At 38.9% G+C, this 6,571-nt stretch overlaps 1 long non-coding RNA gene across 1 annotated transcript; it reads right to left on the bottom strand.

Annotated features, from left to right (window-relative positions):
- Positions 1–365: 365 nt before the first annotated feature.
- Positions 366–6,350, bottom strand: LOC103707822 (uncharacterized). The gene is made up of 3 exons (XR_015971050.2): positions 6,209–6,350; positions 5,853–6,063; positions 366–665 (listed from the first exon to the last, which is right to left on the bottom strand). It is a non-coding gene; the product is annotated as an uncharacterized LOC103707822 (long non-coding RNA).
- Positions 6,351–6,571: the final 221 nt, after the last annotated feature.

The raw sequence follows: 6,571 nt of genomic DNA, 5'->3' as shown, positions 1-6,571 counted from the left end.
ACAGGTGCAATTGCATTTGTACTCAGCCCTCAACCCAATCCATCCCGCCCGTGTTGGAGCCCTAATGGTGAGTCTCCAATTAGTTTCTTGCATTTCACTCGCATTTCTTGTGTTTTGTCCATCTTGGAAACCAAATCATATCTCTTTTCCTAATAGTACGCTCTCCAAGAACTCTGAAGCAGAGTAGGAAACACAATCCCTAATAAATGTAGGATACAGAGGCATGCTTCTGCCTCCATGTGTTGATATATGATTGCCATACAGCCTATTCATAGCTTGCACATAATTCCAGCAACTATTCTAGTAACTGAGTGAATTGTCAATAGCATGGTGTCTATAAGCAATTCAAATTCATCATAGCATGCTTTTATGGAATGAATAGCTTTGATTGGTGCAAATAAGCCTTAAGTTCCAAAGATCTTATACTATACACAATCCACGGCCACCATGATACAGGGTCAAGATGAGAAATATAGGAAGAAAAACAGTCACTGTTGAGTAATGCTACAACCTCCTAAGACCTTAAGCTGTAAGCAGCAATAGACAACATCAGTGGCAATTATAGAGCACAATGCAGAAGAACGAAGATTATTTCCATGTTACACATTAAGGTTTCTTAGAAGCAGCACTCTTCCAACACACAACAGCAGCAAAGAGCAGCTAAGCTGCAACAGGGAAAACAGAAGATAAAGTAAGCGAGCAAATTAAGAGGCTCGATGAAGAAGGAAAAGCAGGAAAAACTAGGATAATGACAAAACTGTAAAAAAAAAAAAAAGAAAAAAAAAAGAAGAAAAGATAATGCACTTAGCGAGATACTGTATCATCAAAAAACAATAGTAATTTTATTTATCCCCCCTCTAGGTTGCGCATTGAAATGATCCTAACAAATTTCACAAATACTAGATTCATGTAAAAGTTAAAGTAAACCTCTTGCTTAAAAGGGCACAGATTCTGCTGATCTGTAGTGTATGCCCCTCATAAAAGTGGATAAATCAATACAGCCACAACCATGTACACAGTCTTCATCTACTCGCTGCATATTTCAAGTTCTTAATCGAACAAGATGTGTGATAATTAAAGAGTTGGGCAACAAGATGCAATGGTGCTTCTACTGTATATGAAGAACCCCTTTCTCATCATTATCAAAATATATGGATCAACACTTAACAAACCTCAACTTGCATGCTCAAAAAGAATGATAGTCACACTACAGAAGTCCTGGGTTAATTTAATATGAATTTTGCCGGAATTAGCCAAGTAGATCTCAAAAAAAGAACCAACTTGAATGACTGTCCAGGATGATACCTCGTCTCCCACTCACATAAGCCTAGGTGATGTACTCTATGATGAAGATTTGTAGTAGTAGTGACCTAGATTGATGGTGAAAAAGGAGAAAGCAAATAATGAGAAGAAACCATGCTTGAACAAGAAATAATCATGCATCCACTGCCGGAATTATGTGTACTAAGAACTGCACCAGATTCCTCTTTATAAATTCAGCAACCTACATGGGTGCATATTTATGGGAACCGAATCCTTGTCCTATCCTAAAAGGACTTACGTGCAAACTGCTGGATGTAATAAGCATAGGCCTTGGAATTTGACGAGCAACTGTTCTACTGGATTCAGTATATTACTAGCATATGGACGCAGCAGAAGAAACACTAAATTAACACCAAATTAAGGGTACATTATGTTCAGCTTGCGTGTGTGTGTGTGTGTGTGTATGCAGAGCATACATACAAAGACAAGTACCACACAATACTTTAACAATAGAATGTGCTACATCTGTCTTGTCCTTTTCTCATTCATAACTGACATTTGCCATGTAAACAAAAATAAAATTAAAAATATGTTGATTGTATGATGCATGATAGAAGTAGACAGAAGCCAGAAATTATGATACAGGAAGGAGGTGGATTATTGATTTTTGGGATATAAGTTTCAGGAATAATTTATTGTTACATTAATCTGGATGTTTTGAATAAAAATAAGCTATCAAGGATAAAATATACAAGGAAAGCATATAGAAAGTTGGTAAGAGGAAAGTAGAAATTTGTTGCTTGTAAAGTCTTTTGGTGCCTTTTCCAAGAGGAATGAATGAACACTAAAACTAACTAGAAGGGAAAAAATAATTTAATGTCAAATAAATTGCAAGTCACCAGCAACAACGCAAGAGTCATGGAACCATAACCAAAGGAAGAAGAAGCATGTGTATCCTCTTGAAAAAAGCACAACTGAAGTGATACTGTAGTGATCAGTATAGGTCACACTATTTAGGTTTGAATCTGGTTGCTCCCACCTCAGGAGTCCTATAGCTTAAAAGAAAATAAGCAAAGAACAAATAGCTTGGCCACTTCAGGTGGCCTTTCACTTGGAGAAAAATGAGTCTGTTTGATGAGGGCATTCTAGTACAGCACAAAAGAACAAAAGAATATCCTGAAGACATGCTAAATACTCAACATAGAACCTTCTTGTAAGGACAGATAATACTATAAAGTCTTAATCAGATCTTTTGTGGATATTCAATAAACTTGGGTGAACTCGTTCAAGAGGGAAGCCAGGCTTTTCTCCTCTCTTTATCTTCCCTTTCCTTCCTCTGAAATAGTCAGTTTCCTCCAATCCTGAGCCCTCTAATTCCAGGTCTAGAAAAATCTGTTTTAAATTCAACATATGCAAAGCATTTTGTTCCATATTATAGCTGTTATTAAGACCTGCTGTAGACTTTGTATTCTTCTAGAGATGCTCACAAGGATCACAAAGAAGGATAAAGGAAAGCTTTGGTAGCATAGAAAGTACAACCATAGTGATTTTTTTCCTAACAAGAGTAGCCACCTGCCCTCCAGCTCATTAGTTTATCTCATAGTTCATTACCTACGGCCCAATCAAGGCTCCATGTTTGACCCATGGGACAAGCTGTGGGAGCTGCCAGGTCTGGCTAACATTCAGAGAATTTCCAAGTCTAGGTATTTTAGATAGATACATGATCAAAAATTTGCAATTTTTTAAACTCCTAAGATATATGCATTGTGTGTGCACATGAATGACTATTGTGAGGACCCGCGTGAGCTTATGTTTAGTCCCACATTGCAGCTATGGACATAGTAGATCCTAGGTACTTATACAAGACCAAGGAATCTAAATAATACCTTCCGGCTAGTATTTTTGGATGAGATCCTGGGTTGTGACATATGGTATCAGAAACCCATCCCATAGCCTATGTGGACTAGGGGACACTATAGCACGGATCCATTAAGGCTGATCACAATTTGACCATGGTGTCTATGATTGTAGTGTAGATTAGAGATTATCAAAACACATAAATTTTGTTTCCAAGCATTTTTGTAGGGTAGATAATGTTCAATGGTAGATCTTAAATTTGGATAGTACATCATTAGTTTCGAATAGTTAACTTCTTCTTCAAGGAGTTAACTTAATGTGCAGTTTCAATTATGAAAGCGATCATTTTGATTGTATTAAGAGTATATATTGATCTACATCTTTGTGGGGTTTGTATAGCTTGGCCTATATATTTAGGAGATGCTCCCCTATAGTGTGGAGAGCAAAATATTTATTGTTTGCTTATTGGACTCGAAATATCATCTTCTTTTTCATGGTGTCTAAACAATTTGCATTTCCTTCATTCTCCTTCCTATCTACTTATATTTCATTACCTTTTACCAATCACTCTGCAACCCTACCTAATGAGTTAACTATAATAACAAGTCAACATAATCAGTTAATACATATTGCTGAAAGAAAATTTACATCTACTTGAGTTGTTAAGTAAAATTTGATGGTGAATTGTGCCCTCTAAATCAACAACAGCAAGCTATAAACTTCGGGAGTTGACAACCCTCTGATCTACTCAAGCTACAAACTATAAAAATCGTTGATGCAGTTTAAATATTTAGCACATCCTTTACTTCAAAGCATGTATTGGTATAAATTAGCCAAAAAAAAAGCTGGCTTAAGCTCTGACCTGGCTCAGTAGTAAATTAGATCGGCTCAATTTTAAAAGAACCAGCTCAAGCTCTAATCATTTTATGATGAGCCAGCTCAAGATCAACTAAATTTCTTTTTTGGCTTGACAATGGGGTTTTGAAGGGAAAAGCCAACGTCGGGGCAAGGTTGTCATAGGCAACCACTTAAGTGTCTAGGCGTTTGAGCAGCCACACCGCCTAGGTGCCTGATACATTCCAGGTAGTTAGGAGTGATAGTTAACTGAGTGTGTTGGTTGACGCCTAGGCAAGCACCTAGTGACCTATTAGTCACTCTATTACTATGTAGGTACTTCTCTCTATATATATTATATGTAATCGAAAAGCCTTGAGTCGGACACGCATGCTAGATTTCGAGACCTTATGTAGAGTCCATCAATGTGTTGGACTTCAAGGCATTCGTAGTGCTCCCTAAATGATACAAAAAGGATACATAGCCTCAACAATTTCTCCTATTCACTTCTTCCTTCGTGTGTGGAGCATGTGCTCATTCTAGTATCTAATAATATTGAACACTTTAAATTTCAATCATCTTTCTGCATGTATGTTACGAAGTGTACTAATTATCTAGCAAATCTGGATATATTAATAAGTCTTATTTATAAGAGCACTTTGAAAACTTAAGTTTCCTCTTATATGCATTATAGCAACCATTCAACAAAAGACTCTCTCTTAACCATAAATCCTCCTCTCTGTTGTGAGGGTGCAAGACAAGAGGGTCAAGGGCCGCAAACAAGAGAAAGGGGAGAAATCAGAGGTTAGGATTATTATATTTGTAATAATTTGACTGTACAAGGCTAATATGTTACTTTTATCAAACTTGGGGAATTTTTAACTCCAAGCACCTGCCAGCCTATGGTGTTCTGCCTAGGCATCTAAGGGGTCACCGCCTAGGATTTCCCGGGCATTTTGACAATCTGAGGTTGGGTACTTTGCACTGGTTGGCTGATATAAGGTTTAGGAGAGGAGTGAGAATGAAATAGGGTTTAGAAGAGGAGAAAGGAGAAAATAGTTGAGGGGTAGCTGGATCCAACTTCAAACACGTGAGGATGGAAACAGTAGAAAAGGAAATCAGCTCCACCACTACCAAGGGTGATGGTAGATCTAGGGTTGTAGGGAGGTAAAGCAGAGAATAGAAGATGGATTTGGTGCAGTTAATCATCAGAAGCGAAAGGACAATGGTAGTAAGCTCCTCTGCGAGATGTGATCCAGAGTCAAACAGATGGAATTGGATGCCATGTTGCCTATCATCAATCCCTTGAGAGGACAATGAACAGGAGCTGTTGGTTGGGGTGGCAAACAGGAGAGAACCAAAGAGTCGAAGGGCTACAGCTTGTCTTTTTACGTCTTCTTCTGTCCCATTTGTTCGATGATATGTTCCAGTAGATTTAACGGCTACGATGTTCAATAAAGAAGATATAAGAGTCTAAATTTAAGATCAATATGTCGAACGCAATTCCACAATTTTTTAATGCAACATCTGTGACCTAATAACATCTAGAGGGGCCAGAAAACTAGCGTAATCCACATCTAGAACAAAAGTAATCAATTAACATAATCAAATATTCCATTTCTCAAACCAAAAAAAAAAAAGTAGTAGTGACATCATATCTAACAGGCCATGCCAAATCAAAGATCATAATTTGTACACAACCAGCAGCAAGAAAAGGGGGGAAAATAAGTAAATCACTTAGAAATATAACAAAGTAAGCAAATAGATCGAGCCAACTAAATCGATCCCACTTCTCCATCAATCCAGAATAACCAAAGCGTCAATTAGAAATTGGAGAGAAATGAAAAAGAAAACAAAACAAGAGGCGAAGGGGGAGGACTGCGAGACGAGATGCATACCATCCACGTATGAAGGAGGAACAGGAAGCACCATCATCATGGCTGTGGTAGTAGGGCTGAGATGGAGGAGGCGGAGGCGGAGGAGGATACCCATCATGGAAGTAGCCCTGGTACCCCGGCGGTGGGGGAGGAGGGTAGACTCCTTGGGGTGGTGGAGGTCGAGGATAAGGTTGAGATCCATATGGCGGAGGTGGGTAGGGTTGTGCGTATCCTGCAACCAAACCAAACCAACCAACACATCCCAATCATCTCAATACCATCTTCATCTCTCCACGATCTGGTGAAAATTCAAGAAAATCCAAGAAAGCATAACAAAATTCATTGAAATCTAGATTAAAAAAGAGAGCGATCTTTGCCTGGTGGAGGGTAGGAGCCCCTCGGAGGGATTTGCTGGTAGCTCATTCTCTCGTCCTTCTGCGGCTGGTTGGCTCAACAGGCTGGGTAAGTACGTACATATAAAGAAGGATGGACGGACCTTGGTTCTCTCTATGGGGTGTGTCCACGGCGCGTGCGAGGTGCACGGTGGGAGTACACGGTATCTACTTAGAAGATGACTTGGGCTTGATTATTTTTTTGTCACCCATATCTTTCGACAAATATCATCGCCAATTGGATTGCTTTTTTCGCTGCGCATCATTCAGAAGAATTTCTATAGAATAGCATCCATATTGTTCCTCCCTTTCTTCGTCGGCTCCTCTTGTCAAATAGGACTGGGTGCA

The sequence above is a fragment of the Phoenix dactylifera genome, chromosome 11 (genome assembly GCF_051530095.1).
Source record: "Phoenix dactylifera cultivar Ajwa chromosome 11, Ajwa_hap1_PhDact_Kaust_v1.1, whole genome shotgun sequence".
Classification (NCBI taxonomy): domain Eukaryota; kingdom Viridiplantae; phylum Streptophyta; class Magnoliopsida; order Arecales; family Arecaceae; genus Phoenix; species Phoenix dactylifera.
The sequence above is the reverse complement of the archived record's forward strand: the minus strand, read 5'-3'. Positions and strand labels throughout refer to the sequence as shown.